Source organism: Harpia harpyja, chromosome 22, assembly GCF_026419915.1.
Source record: "Harpia harpyja isolate bHarHar1 chromosome 22, bHarHar1 primary haplotype, whole genome shotgun sequence".
Classification (NCBI taxonomy): Eukaryota; Metazoa; Chordata; class Aves; order Accipitriformes; family Accipitridae; genus Harpia; species Harpia harpyja.
The window spans coordinates 3,938,967-3,959,517 of NC_068961.1; the positions used below are offsets into that span (position 1 = coordinate 3,938,967).

The window sequence follows — 20,551 nt, forward strand, 5'->3', positions numbered from 1 at the left end:
GCCTTTGGTACTGCTGGAAAAGACATCCTCAGTAGGAGGAAGAGCATTATAGTAAAAGTGATTTGCACTGGTTTATTAAAGGTATCGGTATAGCAGAATCTGGCTAGATGGTATATTGTTAGGCTACCATCAAGTCAGAAACTATGCTAGGTTAAGAACATGGTGACTGATCAATGTCTTCAACCGTCTGTTTCCATCTGACCCATCCTGAAGTTGTAATAGACATGATAGGGTGGTGTAAAACTCCGCAATAATAAATTAATTAATTAAAATAAGCTGATATTGGAATAAACTAAAATGTGGCCTTAAGTAATAAAGGCAACACAAAAAGAATTCCTTTATGAAAAGGATGTTTCTCATACTGCATTATTAAATTCTGAAAAGAAATCTCTATTGTAGTTTTTGAAAAACAGTATGCCAGTTAATTCCATTTCTGTAACCAGGTATGGATGAAAACCTGTGCATCGCAACCATCAGTAAAGGTTTTTGCGAGATACAGAGTAGGCATAGCAGAAGAAAGAGGTTTAGAGTTTAGCACTTCAGGGGGCTGATGTGTGTTAAAGCTACTTCTCGAATGGACCATAGCTTAATCCCTCTGCTGCTAGTCAAGATAGTAATTAAAAATCACCCATCCAGGGAATTGCTTCTGGGTGTTGATGTGCTGGGTTGTGGGGATGGAGTTAAGGGGGCGGAGAAGAGGAGGGTTTATGTGTGTATGGCTGATGTTTGAGCAGCTGAATTTCAAAAAGAGGGAGGGGAAGAGAGGGAAAAACTTGGCCGGCCCCAAGAAGGAGAAAAGGGAGAAAACAAAGCTTCCTTCAGTAAACTCAGCCAGTGACATAATCATAATTTCTGAGTTCCTCACAAGAGAGCTACCCCACTATCACTACTCTAAAGAGAAAACAAGATTGTGAAATCAAAAGACAGCACTGGAGGCAGAGGGTGGGAGGGGGGGACGTATTTTGTAAATGAGGCAGGATTTAAGCTGAAATAATAACCTTAGCAGTGATAGCAAGGCTCCTGGTGAAGCACTTGGTGGACTTTTTAATCTGTCTTCTCAGATGCAGAGTGTCTGCTCTTTTTAAAGTAGGTTCTTTGTGTCAAAAGAGCTTAGCACTGGTGACAGAATAACATACTCTTTAATGTGAATATGGAGGAAAATATACCTTCCCCCATCTCCCCTGCTGGTAATTCTGATATGTAGATAATATCTCTATATTGCTTGCTTGTTTATTTTGTAGATTTTTTGGTATCCGGTTACTACTAAATGACTTTAAAAAAAATCAATGTGGAGAAAATACATTTGTTTTCTGGTTAACTAAAGCAAATGAAGATTTCCTGAGGATAGCATTAAACCTTCTTTCAGCATTAAACATTTAAGTAAGTGATGGCTGTGCTGCTGCCTTTTGAATTCACGCATGGCTGCTAAAATATTTCATCTCTCGGGCTTTCTTGCACATCTCATCCATGCTAATGGGAGGAGAATGTGTTGGTTTCTGATCATTGCCAGAGAATATCTCATTGCGTGGCTGGTACGCTCAGCTCCTTGAACAGAGAGGGTAACGTATTGCTGATGGTTTTAGTCCGATAGATTTACTTCAGATTAGCTGAAACACATGGAGTCCTTAAGGACCATACATTTTTAATAGAACAAAGCAGCATGCCATAAATTACTTTCCTGTCCTTTAGATTCATTTCCTTTGAAAGAAGGGAAAAAAATTAATATCTTGTCAAGTAGAATGGCTAAGTTGGCAACAAAGAAGATCATTCAGAATATAGTATATAGTTAAATTTAGAAATACAGACAAGAAAAACGAGTCCTATCAGTTCTATTTCCAATAGATTCACTTCTTTTTTTCTTTCTTCTTTTTTTTTTAATTTTTCATTTGGCATTACTGTCTGAGAAATGGGCTGCACAACAGCTGCAGGGTGTTCTACACGTTTTGGACTGTAAAACTTGGTGGTTTACACAGGGTCTTTCTCAGAATAACACTTCAGAATCTGGTCTTCCCCCTGCTTTAGGAACTCTGTTGTTTCATTGCTAAATTATAGGCAACTCAAGATGAGCTGGAAGCTGTGCCAGGTTCTGCTGCTACCACCTCATCTTTTGTGTCTTGCTTGTATCTTTTGGACAGGAGACCTGCCGTGCTTCTTGCCAGGGATTTAAACTAATCCTTATTTTCTAGAGGTGTCCCTAGTTTAGGGAAGGAAACACTCCAGAAGATATCCTAAAAGTAGTATTTTAACAAACAAGGTGTCCATACATGACCCTTTCACATGTGTAAGGCTGCTGATAGATTTTTAAAGACAAGCAAAAAAATAGAAGCGGCTTCTATGAGGGATTTTTCAAGGCTTGGTTCCTATGGGCTGGAAATGAGAGCTGCCATTGGCTTTAATCAGTATTTTAGATACTGTTCAAAATTGGGCTAAAGCAAGCTACTCAAAATGGACTTAATTTCTTGCCCTGGCTTGTGTGAGTATTTTTATGTCATGAAGATAGAATCTCCCCTCACCACTGCATCTGGAAGTCTTCCAAGTGCATTTGCAAAGTTAGCGGAAAGGGGAAATACGCAGTGGAACAAGCTCTGCCCATTTCTGCTTGGCTTAAGTAGGTCTGGCCTTTGTCAGAGTCTTGAACGCTGGCTCATCCATTCCTGATGGCAATCCAGGAACGTGAGCAAGCTTTGAAGGAAGTAATATAAACTGGATATCAACTATTTGCCCACTGCAATTACATGCCCTCCTCCCTTCCAGAGAGGACTGGTTTAGCTGCCTGAAGGTCAGGAACCCAGAATATCCTGGCTGTACTGGCTTTCTCTGAGTTAACAGTGGAAGAGATGGTTACCTACAAAGGGACCCTCATGCTATCTATTTTGGACATCTGTCTCCAGAGGAAGATTTATCCCATCCTGGGGTACTGCTTCACTCCATTTTCTAGACAGAAACTAAACAGCTGGGTAAAATTTTGCCTAGCTTTTCAATGGCTAAAATTAAAGTTTTGCTCTCAGTCATGTCTAGAGGAACTTACCTATCAATCTTTTGACACAGGAAATGTAATTTAAGCAATACCTATCTCCTGCCCTGCCCCCTTGCCATTTCTCAGACCTGTTTCTTGACAATATAATCAGCCCCATGCTATCTAGCTCATCCTGTCTGTGGCCCTAGAGATGGATGAAGTTGTCTTTTCCTAACTGAAGATGGGAAAAGAAGCTGCAGAAATCTAATCATGGAGTGAACGGATCAAAGCATGGATTTATATTCCAGGTGTGACTCCATGGCAGATGACAGTTCTGCCGGTATTGTGGGTGTGGGTGTCTGTGCTGATGAGGAACTTAGAAGGAGTAGGAAACACTGCAAAACAGAGGGCAGGAGCAGAGCCCTTAACACAGCAGTCTCAAAGGATATAACAACTATATTTACTCTAACTTCCAGTAGCAACAAAAATGTTCTGTCTGGCATACTGTAGCTACTTCTTTTCTCCAGCACCTCAGGTGACACGATACCTCTTTGTCATTTTTTGTGGCTAGAAGGGAGATGATGATTGTTCAACTTCTGCTAGGGGATTTTCTCAGCTAGGAGAAATGCAAGCAGAAGACAATATTGGGTTGATCCAGTAGAAAACAAAGGTGGTGAGAAAATTGTGACTTTTACATCTTTACACCCACCTAAAAGAGTCTGTGAATTTAAGACTGATATAGCAAGTGTCCTGTCGGGGGGAGCTAGCTGCCAGCCAGATTGGTTTCCCAGAAAAACAATGAAACAGCTGGCTGCTGTTTAATAGGTGCACTGTGGCCATCATTCAAGCTTTTGAACAGATTCTTTTTGTTTGTTATGGAAAAAATGGAATTATTCTCTTTTTGTTACACAAAAATCATCATGATCTTGAATTTACCACAGATTCATAGAAGTTAGTGCAGAGTAATCCAAAGGTGGGTTGTTTGGCGTGTCTTGTCTGTCTGGTTTTTTAGCTTTTTTTTTTTTTTTTCAAGTCATTCTTGGATGTCAGATGTTGCTGAACCTGTTTGGTTGCTTTGTGAAATATGGATGGGCATGAACTACCACCTGGAGCAGCTACCTGGAGCAGCCGCTACTATGTCTGAGTAGTTCACAAAGACACATTTATTCAGGTTGGCATTAATTAGATGGAGAAGGTGGGAAAGAAAAAAAGGAAGAAAAGAGAAGTTATTGCATTCCTGAGCTGATAATACATACAGGACTGACAAATGGAGAGGAAAATTGCAGAGCATAGCGGCTGTTTCTACTGGCAACTGAGAACTGAGCTAAGTCAACAAACGTGGCTAAAGAATAACCCAACCTAGTCCATTCTTTGCAGCCCAGTAACTTTATTTTTTCAAGGGACTTCTGCTTTTTCTATTTGATCTAAAAAGAGCTAGTAGAATAAATTAGTGATAGCTGTGGCAAATAAATGTTACCTGGAATGGAAAATTGAATTTGCAATTTATATTAAAATGCTGTTGTGGTGCGTTGACCCTGGCTGCAGGCCAGGTGCCCACCAAAGCTGCTTTATCACTCTCCTCCTCAACTGGACAGGGGAGAGAAAATATAATGAAAAGCTCGTGGGTCGAGATAAGGACAGGGAGAGATCACTCAGCAATTACCATCATGGGCAAAATAGACTCGACTTGGGGAAATTAGTTTCATTTATTATCAATCAAATCAAAGTAGGATATTGAGAAGTAAACCCAAACCTCAGAACACATTCCCCCCAGCCCTCCCTTCTGCCTGGCTCAACCCCACTCCCGGTTCTCTCTCCCTCCTCCCCCGGCAGCGCAGGGGGACGGGGAATGGGGGTTGGGGTCAGTCCGCCATACCTGGTCTCTGCCGCTCCTTCCTCCTCAGGGGGAGGAGGACTCTGCACTCGGGCCCTGCTCCGCCGTGGGGTGTCTCCCACGGGAGACAGTCCTCCACCAACTTCTCCAAGGTGAGTCCTTCCTGCGGGCTGCAGTCCTTCAGGCACAGACTGCTCCAGTGTGGGTCCCCTGCGGGGTCACAAGCCCTGCCAGCAAACCTGCTCCAGCGTGGGCTCCTCTCTCCACATGTCCACAGGTCCTGCCAGGAGCCTGCTCCAGCGCGGGCTTCCCACGGGGTCACAGCCTCCTTCGGGCACCCACCTGCTCCGGCGTGGGGTCCTCCCCGGGCTGCAGGTGGAGATCTGCTCCCCCGTGGACCTCCGTGGGCTGCAGGGGGACAGCCTGCCTCACCGTGGTCTTCCCCACGGGCTGCAGGGGAATCTCTGCCCCCTCCTTCTTCACTGACCTTGGTCTGCAGAGTTGTTTCTCTCGCATGTTCTCACTCCTCTCTCTGGCTGCAGTTTCTGTTGCACAGCAACTTTTTTCCCTTCTGAAATCTGTTCTCCCAGAGGCACTACCACTGTCGCTGATGGGCTCGGCCTTGGCCAGCAGCGGGTCCATCTTGGGGCCAGCTGGCATTGGCTCTATTGGACATCGGGGAAGCTTCTAGCAGCTTCTCACAGAAGCCACCCCTGTAGCCCCCCTGCTACCAAAACCTTGCCACGCAAGCCCAGGACAGCCATGCAGCTTCACTATGTAAAGTACTACTAGGCATCGCATCTGCTTTTTTGTGAAATTATTGCTCAGCAGGTCCAAAGCTTAAAATGAACAGTGGATCTCATTGCCATGGGATGTTATGAAGGCCAAAAATATAAAAGGGCTCTCAAAGGAATAACTGATGGAGATGGGCACGCAGATGGCTGTCCATTTCCCTATTGCCAGCAGAAGAGTGGGTATTCCTGGGAAAGCTTCAGTCAGTAACTGGTTTGTTCCTCAGTTTTCTCTTAACTCGTGCATATTCTATGGGACATAGCTTTTCCGTGGCAACAGTAAAGAGAACTTTTGGTTAATCTAGCGTGACTGTTTTCTATGAAAAAGTATGTCTGTATTACAAATCTGCAGTTCAAGTAGATTAAAATTAATAGCTGCAATATGTATTATTCTCAGCTGGTCTTCTCTGTGACATATTAATATTAGTCTTGTACGATGTTTAGCTTTTGAAACATATAATTGACTGTGTGATGGCTTCTTCATCAACAGTAAGTTGAAGTTTAACACCGGTACCAGTTACAGGACTTTGTCATTCTTTTCAGGCTGGAAAATTTCATGGTCTAGACCTGGAAGTTTCATGACAATTCCTCTCTAAAGATATTGTTACTGCTTAAATAACCAGCTAATTTTTTTCTTGAGTCACTATTGGAGCCTTTGTTCTTAGGTTTACCTATTACACTTTGTTTTTATTTAAGCTTTCTCCTTTTCTCTTGCTTGAGAAGAAATGCCCTGTTTCCCATTGTTTTTGAGCTGAGAGGTATGCTTTTACTTGTAATTTATGATAGGTTACCGTAGCAAGAGATTCTTTTGAAGAAAAGCAGAAGGAAAACTGTATTGTATTTCCTTGTCTCTTGGTCAGCATTACTTTTGGGGGAAAACTCCTTTACATAGAGTACAGTGATAGTGATACCAAGAACTGCAGGGGCTCTGGAGAACCTACAACTTTAGTGACAGGCTCTTCTTTCAGGCTCGTGGGAGAGAATACCTGCATGAGTCCTTAATCTGTACTTTGGCAATGAGTTGTGTTTTTTCTGTCTAGATGCAGGTGCACCACCCTGATGAAGACACTGACAAGAGAATAAAGAGTAAAGAGTATGACACAAGAGGAAAGTTGCTAGATAATTAGAGATTTAATAAAATAGAAAAAAATGGTTGCTCTGTTACCCAAGATTGGTCCTCGTTTAATTTCTTGCAAATCATGAGTACTTAAAGAGGGAGAGTGATTGATTGAAGGGATTAATTAGAGCTATATGTTTAACAAGTGCTTCTAGCTATAATGGCCTCATTAATTAAAACTTGAACTTTGTAAAAAAGCTCTTTGCAATCCATATTTGTTTATGAATTCTCTCCTTTTTTTGTTTTTGAATGGAGGAAAAATCAGACTAACAGGTCGTTAGTGCATACAAAAAATAATATGTAATGCGTTACAGTGATTTATATTTCTTGGAGAATCAGAAAAACATGAATCAACACATAAATCAAGCATAATCAGCAAGGCCAGCCTTTGTGGAGAAGTTTTCTTTAGCAGTCTTTAGAGGTCTGTGTTTAAATTCATTTTATGTGAGGTTACACAACCAGTCTTTGAACTAACTGTAGACTAAGTATATCATTTTTATGTTTTAAGCAATTTGCTTTCCATTGAGGACATTGAATATCCATAATCCTCCTCTTTTACACATTTTCATTTGTGAATAGTTATATCTCTTAACTTGATAAACTCTTAGGAAAATAACATAAGGTTGTATATGTTTCCATATACATTGAGGGTCTCAATCCTGCAGTCTTTTGCAAATGTAAAATGCACTTAAGTCACTCAACAGGCCCTATGCTGTTAACTGAGGATTTGTGTTCCCTGATGCTTTGCTTTGTTTTGTATGAGTTAATGTTCTTTATTAAAAGGCACAGCTTTCTTTTACTAATACATTTCAAGGTTCTTCATTTCAATTTGCTAATGGTCTTCATTCATTTTAAAATATACTGGTACAGTGAATATAGGAATATCCCTGGAAGACAATAGATATACTCTCAGGACTAAAGATCATTTCATTAGCATACACATGCTTTGGCTCTAATCCTCTAAGTATTTGTCTATGAACTTAACTTTATTTAGCATTCCCAGGAAATTTCATGTATCTGATGCTGTCTCTTAGTGTCTGCAGAGCAATTGCCACTACTATTTGCAGTAAGAAGACACACTCTTTATAGGAAAGCTGTTGAACTATGGCTTTAGTTGGAAACAGAACTGAAGTTTCACCTGCAATTCACGTGTGCATGTGAATGAGAAAGGCATTTATCACATATTTGTGCGAGTCATTTGAAACAGCATTTTATTAATATGCACATAATAGATTCCAGTATGCATTCCTAAGTTTGTAATTAAAGTAATAGCTTGGTAATAGTGAGCTGTGTACTTTCCAATTATTGTGTAGTTGCTTGGGAATACATTAATTTCTGTAATACAAAGCATAACCTGTAGGAAGTATGTATGGCAAAGAGAAATGTAGTTGGACTTGCCTGTGAACATACAGTGTCTGGGTCACTAAAGATAACATATTATGTCTTATAAGGTTTATGTTTAATGTTGGTGTTTCATATCTATCAGTCTCGATCACTTTTCTGCAAATTTTCAGGAATTTTGTTTTATATGTAATTTTTTAAAGAAACCTTGACCTAATTCTGTATTCTTTATGTGACTCAAAACTTGCATCACTTTCAGCAAGGATGCTGGCTTAAAAGCAAAGAATAGACAATTTGGTACTTACTAAGACACTTGGACATGGAAATACTAATTGTTCCGTATTGAGCATAGAGCCTGTGCTTGCAGATCTCTTTGAGAAACTCATCTTTCGATTTTTAACACTGAAGCATCACTGTTGCCCTCAGCAAAACTGAGAGCTGGGTATGAGGCTAAAATATACTTTTAATTACTGGAAGTGTAGATTTGTAATGCTACTCGTGAGTACCACATAATCTTCCTGTGACACTAAGGTTTATGTTACAACGCTTATGAATATAAATTTAAATTGGTTCTCTGATGCAGTTCCTTGTGGCCACTGTATAAAAACATGAACAGATTCAGGCAGTGTTTCTCAAGTTTGTTAACATGATACTCACATCCCAGTTTTCTGAATCAGATCATGTAGAGGTAAAGCATAATCAGGCATCCTCTTTGTAAAGCACCTTCACCATAGCGACTAATCTGCCTTATATGCTAAAAAAATATTTTTAAAAAAAGTATAGAACACTGGGGGATTTAGATATAGCCAGCAGCCTCAAAATCAAGACTGCTGTCTAAACCTCTGGAAGTTTTGAGGCTTCCTATATTTGAGATCTCATTGTCCTCTGCACTATTTAGGATTAATTGCCTTTCCAAATACTGTAGCAGAGACTTTGACTTCAGAAGATGTCTTTAGAAACCTCAGGCTTCATGTTTAGTAAGTTTCAGATCAAGTTTGTTTTGGTATCATACTGCTAAAAAGCAGTTTACAACAAAGGGAAAGAAAAGAATTTTCTTATCTTTTCAGTAGAAAACCTTTTCGTGTGATGAGTTTGAACAGGTAAACAATCCTTTAGGCTATGCTGGAGGAGAAGACATAAAAAGGAAGAAGTTCCTGTGGATTTGGCTGGGGTAGTTTTTGTCTTTTTCCCCTGTTTTTAAGCATACATTTGCACACTGATATTCTTCAGATCTTTTTTAATAATTTGGTCCTACTGATGTTTTCATACTCCTGCCTTGATCATTCCCTCAATGCCCTTCAAGGGGACAGATTAGCATTCAGTGCTGTATTGTTAATCTAACAATTGGGAACAGAATAATTACTCTCTTTCTCTGTCCAAAACCCAAAATGCAGCACTGAGCAAATGGCTTCATTGATCACAGGGAACTGTTAAAAGCAAGTCCTGTGTAGCAGTGAAATGGGATGGGAGTAGCTTTTATTTTTCCCTCTCCCTGCCTCACCTACTCCCCAAGATTACAAGTAGCTGCTGTACATTGCAAGGAAGGGGATTTTTTGTTTGTGGCCTACTTTCAAGTTTAGAAAGATACTATTTTGTCTGAATAAGGGAAATCTGATATTTGATGGTGCAATTAATAAGCTATTCATCTAATATGAATCAAGTACTACACATTGCTCCTCCAGCAAGGCACAAAGTGTTTCAGGATCACATGCTGCTGTTGAAATTACAGTTTGCCTTTCTCCAGAGAGCATTAATGGTGGGTCATTTATAGTATGTCTTATTGGGCTAAATTAAAATATTTAAATACCGTTATAAAATGCAGATGAAGCATTAGAGGGGAAAATGGCATATGTGTATAGAGTCACCCATCGTTATCTTAAGACTTCCATCAATGAGACAACAGGGGTTTTCTAGCTCAAAGAGCAATTAATATTAAACAATTATTTGAAGGAGAATTGGTACTCGGCATTCATATGAAACAGTTTCATATTAAGAAGCTGTTCATATTGTAGCACATGAGTTGCTCTTGCTGACATGACATTTCCTCATTTTTCCAAAAAGCCAGACTGCCTTTTTCTTCCTTCCACGTCCTTGATGCACAAAGAGAATCACAAGGTGCAGACACTGACTAAAAGGCAGGAGCATCTATGCTTTCTCCACTTCTCTTACTTGGGGTGGGCAGAGGACGTGACTGATCAGTAATGGACTGAAGGTATTTGCCCAGAGCAGGAGAGCCCTACATCTCTGGCGTGCTGTTAGGAAAAGCGATGAGGCTGCTCTAACTCTGGCTCTGTTCAGCAAAAGAGTGAGTCGCAAATGTCTTTTGGATCACCCCTCTGTGCTGACCGGCAATATGGCAAAAGAAGAAAGAATGGAGAGAGACTATTTTTAACCAATCCACTGTTGTTATTTTTCATCAACATAAAATCCTATGATTAGCTGTACAGAATTAGTAATTTATGTGAGTGTGCTTGCCTGTGAGAAAGTTACAGACTGCAGACATATTAGCATATTTGTTCCAATTGTTAATATTACAGCCCCACTATGACCTCATTATACTACACTATGGCATCTGCTTTCCGTAGACAGCGGACCGATTGTTTGCAGTATGTGCCTGGCAGCAGCACCTATCAATCTAAAAAAGTATGTCCCCTGTCCATCAAAATAAGAGAAAATAAAATTCCACAAGTAATGAGCTTTAAAACAAAGATCGTATTTCAGTTCTGCACATGGAATGAGTGGCATAGAGAATTCTCTTCTGTGGGCAGATGGCAAAGCAGTAAAAATGAGATTTTGGAAACGGCATATTAGGATTTCCAGACCAAAAAGTAAAAATCTTATTTTCTAGCTTTCTTAAAAAACACCTGGACCAATTTTCAAGTCCAACTGTTTTTACCAAGATATTTATGCCTGACGTATTAGTGAGACAGCTGAACCCAGCAAAAAGCTGTACTGGATGCTTGTGGGTCAGTGAATTCCAGTAGTGACACTGGAGTACAGTTTTGTGCCCCATCTAAGTTGCTTCTCCCAGTCAGTCCTGGTTTTATCTTTTTCTAGGACTTTGAATGCTTTGTGGAAATAGGATTTCTTGTAACCTCATCGGGCACCTGCTTGTTTCTATCCTATTGTTGACCTGCTGCAGCTCCTAAGGTGCTCTGTGCCTTGATTGCAAGGAGCATTGTAACCAGAACACTGTACTGGATTACTATACAGTACAGCTATGAGATGTGCAGAATACGAAGCATGCTGTTTGGCACTCCCTTGAACAACAGGATCGCACTGGCCAAACTCTTGCCACGCAGATCTGACCCTGAATTCTGCAGAAACAGAAGGCGGCACAGCAAATAGATACATTCTGGAGATTCTGTCGTCAGAAATACATAATTTAGAACTCACACATGATGAAATAATAATTTTACAGTGGTTCAGTAGATAGATATTTGTTAAGTATCTGAGCCTTAAGCTATGTTAAATTTAGATACATTAACTTACCTCTCTAGTAATATATTAGCTCAGAGTCTTAGACTGAATTTCTTCACAACTTGACTGCGCTAGGGATATTGCCAGTTGAAATCTAGTGAATCTCTCGGACATAGTTTAAGAAATTACTGTCACCAGCTATCCGCTTCCTTCCCCTGCTGTAACCTGCTGCAACCATACACACCTTAAGCAATCATTTTTTAGTTTGTACCTTGCAAAGAAACTCATGGGCTGTGGTTCAGCACGTAATCTACTGATTCTGTGGTGTAGGTGGTAACTTTTAGCAGAAAGGGGCCATTGGTGGCTGACACATCTTGTGTTTCCTTAGTAAGATTCACCAAAGCTCTTAGTGGGACCATAAGTATGTAAATACACAGCTGTGCTGGCACTGAGCTCTGACGGTATCTTGTTAAACTGTGATAATTTGATCATATTCAGTCATATATCTCAGTCCTTCTGCTACCTGAGAATCTACCTCCGTGTCCAAAGACTTGTCTAGTGGGGCTTTCATGAATTTTGATAGATATTGCGGAGGAGGGAGGCTAGAAGTCGTCTATTTTACACTTGACACGTGAGTTCAGAAAGTAGAAGAAGGGAGATTAGTATGGTAGGGGATGGGGATATTTGTGAGATGCATACTTTATCTTAAGCTAAGGTTCTTGAATGATAGCTGGAACAAAGTAGCATAGCCAGTGGCACAAGCAGAAGGTTTTGAGGCTATGGATTTGAACACATAATTATTTCCTTGCCCACATGCATGTGTGTGTGCATACTTGTGTAAGTGCAGTGAAAAGTGCACTGAAGCCTTTGCAGGCATACCATCACACAGCCATACTCAGATAAGTTTTGAAAGCTTTTTCAAGTGTTGTCTGTTCAAACGTATGCAATGTTCCCCTCAAACTGAAGAAGCAAGCATGCAGAAATCAAGGCAGATGTATCAGTAGAATTAAGGTTATTGGAATTGTTTTGCATCACTTTCAGGATTGATTAAGGAGAAGATTTAAATATAAAAAACTATTTATTATTGGAACTTTGCGGCTGGTTGTCTGCAAGCAAAGGGCATGAAAAACTCAGGCTAACTATAATGTGGACAAACAGAGCAGCAGGGCAGCACCTGCTAATAATACTAGTCTTTGGACTGGTTGATGCCAAATGCGTCTGGATGAGTGTGAGCCAGCATGGCTGGAGGAAAGGTCCAAAGAAACTGCATGTTGCTGTTTAATGAAAGATCAAGGCCAGGATATGAACTGAAGAACCTAAAATCCTTCCGGCTAGGACTTGTGCTCTGGCCCCTGCTGGGCTGCTTATAACTTGACTTGACTATAGATTATCCATGGATATTTAATACCATGGAAAAGAGTTCCAATAATCATAATCCCTCTGCACATCTGTCTTGCTTTCTGCATGCTCATTTCGCATGTTACAAGCTGTCATTCCACACACATACTAACAGACATTGCCAGCAGAAACCTTTAAAAACCTTATGAGGAGTGTACGTTTGTGAGGGCTCCGGTCTATTGTTTCAAGTAAATGAAATGAATAGGAAATTAAATAATCACAACAGTTGTTTATTGTTTCAATGAGAACAAAGTGCAGGCTTGTCCATGGAAGAAAGACCAAAGACAGCGTGGGTTTGCAACCTTATGCTCAAATGTCTGAGGTATGTTTTGTTTCACTTTGTTGTGTTACCATTGTATGAAAGAGGGCATTGCAACATGAAAAACAGAGAACAGGAGGAAGCAATTCTTTCCTGCTGTTTCCACTTTGCATGAATTTTTAACACCTTTGTTGGAGACCGAATGTCTGGTGTGACTTCAGTCAGGATTCCTCCTGGGCACTTTGCTGAAGCACTTGTAGTTTTCTGTTGCAGTTTCCTGCTTACACGCAAGTTTAGCTAAAAAAAAAAAAATAAAAAATTAAGCAACTGCTATCATCTTGTGTTTCACCTGCTGAATTTCAGAAAGTGGGGTCTCCATGCTGTTTGTAGGAAGAAAAGTCTTTCCCTCAGGCGCTATGCTCTTTCAAACTGTCCCCACTTTCCCACTTTTGGCGAACTCCTGCTGGACTTTGCGCTGTTAAGTTTTTGAGTAATATTTGGAGAAAACAGTAAAAAAACCCCATGAACCGGTTATTTACCGCGAGTCTGTCGTGCAGAGTTCTGCCGTTCTGGAGACCAGCAATTTCGGAAATGTTCATTTTTGCACGTGACAGGTTTGGCCAGTCCGGGTCAGCCTCCTGTTACGAGCCTGGGTGCTGCCAGCCCTCATTCAGCGCTGGGTTAATTGCCCCCCAGGTCCGAGCTTGCCCTCGCCCGGGGCTGCGGGGATGCTCTGGGAGAGGATCCATTTCTTCCCACCTTCTCAGCCCACCGAGGCCGGCCCTTGGGAGGGAGAGGAGGTATTTTGCTGTGGGTGCAACGCGAAGGGCTGGCTTGGGGAGCGTGGATCCTGGCGGAGGCGGTTAGGTGGAGCGGGTTTTCCTGCAATTGTAGGGGAGATTTTCCTGTTGTGTTTCAGCCGTGACCGTCTCACAGTCGCAGACGCAGTCGGTGCTGCCACAGGATTACTGGGACGGCGGTCCCAGCTGGGCTGCCGGTGCTTTTCCGAGAGGGTCAGCGCGGTCCCTGTCGCTGCAGCGATGTTTCAGCCAGAAGATGTAGGGCGGGATCCAGCGGTGGGTATGCGGCTGGGTGACTTCTCAGGAGCTGGGGCTAATGCGTACGTGTAGGCTTGCCGTTGCAAGTAGTTTAGGAAGTATTTTATAATGTGTTTAGCAGTCGTAGGGGAGGAGTTGAAGTTTGCTCTGTTGCTGTGATGAATTATCTTTTCGGTACTGAAAACTCGGGAAAAAAGGGAACTTTTTTAGCAAAGAGTATTTTTCATCTTGTGTTTTCAAACAAGGGCTTATTGTTGTCTTGTTAGTTGTCGTAAAACTAGCGAGAGAGATAAAGAGGGCATTATCATCTGCGTACTGTTTGTATCTGGAACGTTATAATTCTGTATTAAAAATAACAGATGAAGGCTGAGATACATGTTTACATGAGAAGAATGAAAAAAATATGGTCATTCCCTAAAGCCTGCTCCACTCCTTGTGCAAAGTCTTTCAAATCCCATTTATTTATTTGTAACTGATAAAGTTACATAACCTAAAGCGATGACGTGTTTAAATATGATGGCCAAGAGACGATGTTTTTTCAAAGGATGTACTTTTTGGCACCGGTATGCTCACAGTGATGGTCTGGTCACTACAGTTATTTTATATGTAAGTTCTGTATCCACAGAAGTCCACAAAACGCACCATACATTTAGGAAGATCAGAAGCATGTATAGTCCACAGGAAAAGAATTTCTAATGTGATTTGTCCAGTACAATATTTCAAGCCGAGCAATTCTCTGAGAACAAGATAAGCTGACATTGTCAAGTTTTGAAGTAGATATTTAATAAGCTCCTGGAAAAAAAAGCTTGAGGCTGGAGGTTGTGCAGATGCATGCCAGTAATTCTTTCATGAGTGCTACTCTCTTTATTACAGTAACAGTGACCTGCTTGCTAGCTGACAGGAAATGTACAATTTATTCTAGTTTTCTGAGATAAACTGTGAGACTTTATATGTTGTTGATGAGGAGCGTCTCAAAGGGATGTAATTAAGCTATTGTTTTCTCTTTCCATGCTATCTTAAAAGCTACTAAGCTATTTTGTGAGTGACGTTGAGAACCTTTTACTTGAGAGGCCTATCTGGGGTATTGAGACAGTTATTCAGAAGCAATTGCTCATTTTAGTTGTTTTTTCCTACCCCCTTTTGGGATGTTCTGAAGACTATCTGCAGGACGATTAATTTGAGGATGTCAAGTAAACTAATAAGTAGTCCAACCAAACTAGTAAGTAGTCCAAGCACCTATAGCCAATGGATGCTTTTCTTGCGCATGTGTGTGCGAGCCTATGTGTGCGTACGTTTGGCAGAACACAGCCATAGCCAGGTAGTGAAAAAGCACTTTCCATTCATTTCATGCGGCTACTCAGCAAGGCCTTTCCCATGATCAGGATCTCCTTGAGCACAGGAGAAGAGCTGTACAAACCAACCACCACCCACATCCCAGGGCTGGAAGGAACTGGGACTCTAAGTTACAAAGACACCGTATAGTGACGGTTCAAAACCACAACACTTCCAGTCAGCAGAGTGAGATTAAATTTAATATTGGATCTCCTGGCTGTTGTACAGTTTTCTGGTTACTGTCAAGTGAAGCTCGGGTAAATTGGATCATTTTTTTCTTATCGCTTCACTAGCTGGATTAGAAACCGATGTTACCTGGTTTCCTAATTTACTTCAGCTCCCAGAGCATCTCTCTGGTCATCAGAAGGGTTTAAAAAGACTAGTAGTATTTACCACTTCAGTTTCTAAGCTGCAAATTACATTGCTGATGCAACACAGCCCTTTGCCGCTTAATTTCTTAGCTTGAAGCAATAAAGTTTTGCCACAGTGTGGTTACTAAAAACCTGTGAGGCAAGATTATGTGGCTGTGGTGAATGATTGGTTTTGTCTCAGGTCTTTAAAAAGTCTTTAAAGGATAACATTCTTAAAGGATGTAAATGCATAGAAGAAAATATTTGAGATCACCAGGGTTTATTATGGTATGTTTCTGTTAAGTAACACTTTCTCAAGAAATAAAATACACGTGGGTGTGCCTCCGGTAAGCAACAAAGCATTACTGGCTCTTTGCAAAAAGCACCAGCTGACATGACTCAGAAAGTCCTCAAGAGAGGTTAAGTGGAAACTTGCCACCTTCTTAGGATTTAGCTTTATTCACAAGGCACAAAAACGAAGACTTTGCATCTCATTGTGAGTGAAGGGTGGTACCTCACTGAACAGGCTGGGTTGGGATGCCAAACCCTTGAGTGTCTTAGGGGCAGAACACCGGCTCGTTAACCACTACACACAACTCTGTACTTCTTTCTATTCTCAGTTGATTTTGCTGTTTTCATTTTGTGTCCTGTTGTGTCAGGGTCAGAATTTTTACTCACGCACTATTTTACTCGTGCACTAACTGTTTTGGGTTATTTGGGTTAATACTGCTATTTGATAATGCCAAGCAACCTGAGAGGACTAGTAAAGTTGTTACTACACTCAGAGGTATTGTGAGTGGGAGAAACTCAACCCTCTGAAGCCTGTTAGAGAGCTGCAGTGGGATGGCAGGAAGGACAGGGATGAACAGTTGGAAGGACAAGGGTCTTGCACCTGCTTCATGATCTGCAGTATAGGAAGGCAAGCTACTATTTTGTCAAAAAACTATGAATAAAATACAGAAGTTGAAGTTAAGTTTGTCTCGCTAAGCAGGCTGGTCTTAAGACTTAGTGCAGACCCCATTGCGTCTGCTTCTCAGGAACTGTCCGCATGCCCTTCACGTGCAGCAGGGACCAGAACCATCCGAATCCAGAAAAATCCCCGCTCAGTAGTGTCAGCTGGAAACAGGTTGCTTTGGGATCATTCTCCTGCAACTCAATTCAGTTTCTTTGTATCCTCTTGGATCTTTAAATACAAAGAACGATAGAAATGAGGTACATTGGAAGAGAACTACTGGAAGCAAATTTGACTACATGAGTGCTTGTTGAGCTCATAAGAATAACAAAGAATAGATGCAGATGCTCCATTTTCTTTTTTTAAAGCTCAAGAACACTGGAAATAGTTACTTGTTAGTTGATGTAGTCTTAATTTCTTACGTTCTTAAGTTCCTTTCATACCTGGAATGAAATAAGCATTACTTAATCCTAAAGATAATCTAAAATAGTTTAAATGAGACGGCTTTAGAGATGTCTGTTTCTTTCTGTTGACTGCCAAGGGACCCTACAGAGACCAGTTCAGATGAATGCCACCCACTGTGTTTAGGAACCACTGTGCAGCAAGAGAGAGGAACTGGTTTCTCATATTTGTTCTGCTAGTGATTTGCTACGAGGTATTTGCAGATTTCTGTTGTGGTCTACAGGGCCAAAGAATGCTCCCAAAATCATTCTGCTGATGGAGAACAGGAACCTAGTACCCCAAGGTGGGGTGCCAAAAGCATGCTTATGGTGGCCCCAGTGACACCGGTAGGATGGGAAACGTCCCCACTCCTCTCGGAGCTGGCCTCGGGGTCTGGCGAGGGGCCATGTGAGGGTTCTGCTCCCCAAATGGAGGAGCAGCCCTGCCAGTTCCCGTTTTGTTATTCCTGGGCCCAGGAAGGCCGAGGAGGGTGTTTCCTGCACCAGTGACAGAGGTTTCTGTCAGAGGTCTAAAATAGATTATCTTCAGAGCACAGATATAATTTGTTCCTTATCCTCCACCCTCCCATGGTTCACAGCCAATTTCCCCTTCTAATTACCTGATTACAATCTTGATTTTTAAATACACCATTGATCTTGGAGTTCAGTGGATCTATGGAGTTCAGTGTACTGAGAGTGCAGCAGGCATAAATTTGAAGGAGCTCCTCAGTGTTGGACAGTGGTGTTTTTTGCAATTGCCAGAATCTCTTTGTAGTCTTTACACATGTGCAGAATATAACTCTGAGAGTGTGTGTTTGTTCTTTTAAAAAAAAATCAAAAAACTTTTATAGGCTTTTTTAACAACCACATATGAGGAGCAGAGAGCAGGACAGCGAGAGGCTGTGTGCCTTGTAATGCATAGGGATAGCTTTATAAACATAAGGAGCTTTAGTCATTAAAAGTGCATCTTGCAGGATGTTTAAATTCAGAGTCCTGTGTGGCGGGTGAGGTCACACCTTCATACCTGTTGTAGTTCCTGGGACATTTTTTGCTGCTATTTTAAATGCTTTCTTTGATATGAAAGCAGACCTTGGGGTTCTTCCTTGGGAACTTCTAATGTCATTATCTAGGTGGAGGCGATGATTATGAATTTAAGTAGTAGTTACGATTCCCTTTACTTAGCTACAGGGAAAGAATTCATAGGACAACTTGGTGGAAGGAGAATGCAACCATTTCTTTAAGCCACCCTAAGATCTTCCCTGAAAACTTGGAGTAGCTCAAGGGCCCCGGTGTTTCCAAGCTGCACTAAATTATGTATCCATGTGTGTGAACACGTATGACTAGAAGGAATGTGCTGAACTATTTCTGGCTATTTCTGTTGCTGTATCATCTACGTTAAAGATCAGGGAGTACCATGTCACCTAAGGCATTACACAAGTGAAATTCCCAGCTGGGGAAATGTGAGAGATTTCCAGTTCTACGGTGCAACTAAAGCCCTATGAAAACTGGTGGGGTTTGGTATTTACTATTTGGGTAAAATTATTTCACCTTCCTTTCGTTGCAGAGTAGTATCCATCATCTAGAAAGCTCTCAGCTTGAAATGAGAGAGAAGAAAATCTGTGTGGTATAGAGCAATTTGTCCCCTTTGGCAAGTTTTGGGGGTTGCTCCAGTTGTTGTTTCCCCTGCTGCCAGTATCCAGACCAAGATGTGAACCCGATTCCTCAATATTTGTTGTTGTATAGTTATGATATACCCCAGAATAAATACCCATTTCTCAAATGAAGAGTGCAAATTTAGTTGAAGAGGGTTTTGGAACAGACCTTCAGCTATAAATTTGTTAGGAGGTCACTGCTGATGCCAGTAGACCTATGCTGATTCACATGTGCTAAAGATTAAACAATCCTTTGCTTTTCTTCCCCTGAAGCATTTTGAGGAAATATTAAATCTTGTATCTAAAGAATGTAAAGCTACAAGAGTTGCACGAATATAATAAACAAAGGTCAAAAAGCATTCTGAATGTATACTAGTATAGGTTTATGCACACCTGTGTAATACTGTATCTAATATATTACTACAGATAATATTAAATCAGCTATTTATTGATTGCCTTGGGATTTACAGGACGTGATTTTTTTTTTTTCTCTCGCCTGTTAGCTTTTGAGGCTCAGTTATTGTTTTAGCTCTCATGAGAAGGAATATGTGATGTTGTGCCAAAGACCTTAATTCTGTGAAATGTTCTTGTCTCACTGAATAACATACAGGATTCGGCTTTTTGAAAATATGTTCTCCTACTAGCATACGTTTCAACCAGAGAGGGATGTTGTCTAGGCTTTATACCACTCCAAACAGGAAAGCAGGTGTGCTTTTGGTGGATTAATATCCTTTAAATATTGCAAACAACTATCTCAACATCATGGAAACATTGCGTGTAACTTACTTCTAGACACAGCAGCTAATCATTCTTCTATCAATGAAAATGTATAACTAGGATGAACTAGTAATTTTCTTTTATGCTGAGTATTTGTTTTTGCATATCAGGAGCTGTTGAACAGCACTATCCTTTGAATATTTATTAATTTTCATTGCTTTGATAAAAACCAGTGGGAAAACAAGTATTTGCTTGCTTCAGGGTGTGTGCAGCTTGCTTTCTTCAGCATTATAGAAGTTTTCATTAAACATTTCTAAACAAAAAATTCTGAGTTCTGATTATTAATTTGTTTTACACTACTTACACAAATTACACTACTTACATGAATATCTCACTAGCCGTGCTGCTGGTAATTACTAGCATCATGAGTACTCATAGACTTCTGTGTCTGTGCTGTAGAAGGTGAATGCTGTAGAGGACTTGGGACAACCTGGGCTATGAAGCAGTCCATTGGTTTAATCACATTTGAAATGTTTATTGAATGTGATGTGAAACAATCACATTCGCTTGTTGGAAGGAAAAGTTGTTCCCAAGACAATTTTGTGTATATCCTAGAACAGGATAGAAAATGGCAAAAAGAATAGCGTGGTTTGGGTTTTTTTTTTTCCAGAGCTAAGAGAAGAAATTGCAAGTAGTTCCTTTATTGCCCATAGCAGATTTTATGACAAGAATGTAAACTTAAAATTTTCCTTTTATAGTGCACTTAACAGAAAAATACTGCCACTTTGAAAACTACAGCTGTGTACTATGATAGTAGCCTGCTTAAGCAGTCCATAGTTTATTCAGGAATAGTGTGTGTGTTGACTGTAATTCCTCTTGTACTATAAACCCAGGATACGTATATGTATGCACACACACATGCCTGCATACATGT

At 40.8% G+C, this 20,551-nt stretch overlaps 1 protein-coding gene across 6 annotated transcripts in view; it reads left to right on the forward strand.

Annotated features, from left to right (window-relative positions):
- MID1 (midline 1) overlaps nt 1-20,551 on the forward strand; it is a 157,199-nt gene that overhangs the window by 24,181 nt on the left and 112,467 nt on the right. Inside the window, exon 1 of one of the 6 annotated variants that reach the window (XM_052773990.1) lies at nt 13,021-13,179. The exons of 4 other annotated variants lie outside the window; for them this stretch is intronic. The gene's annotated coding sequence lies outside the window, so the exon portion shown is untranslated. Of the gene's footprint in view, nt 1-13,020; nt 13,180-14,098; nt 14,193-20,551 lie in introns of those variants that run through there. One more of the 6 variants, XM_052773992.1, reaches the window with a different exon arrangement.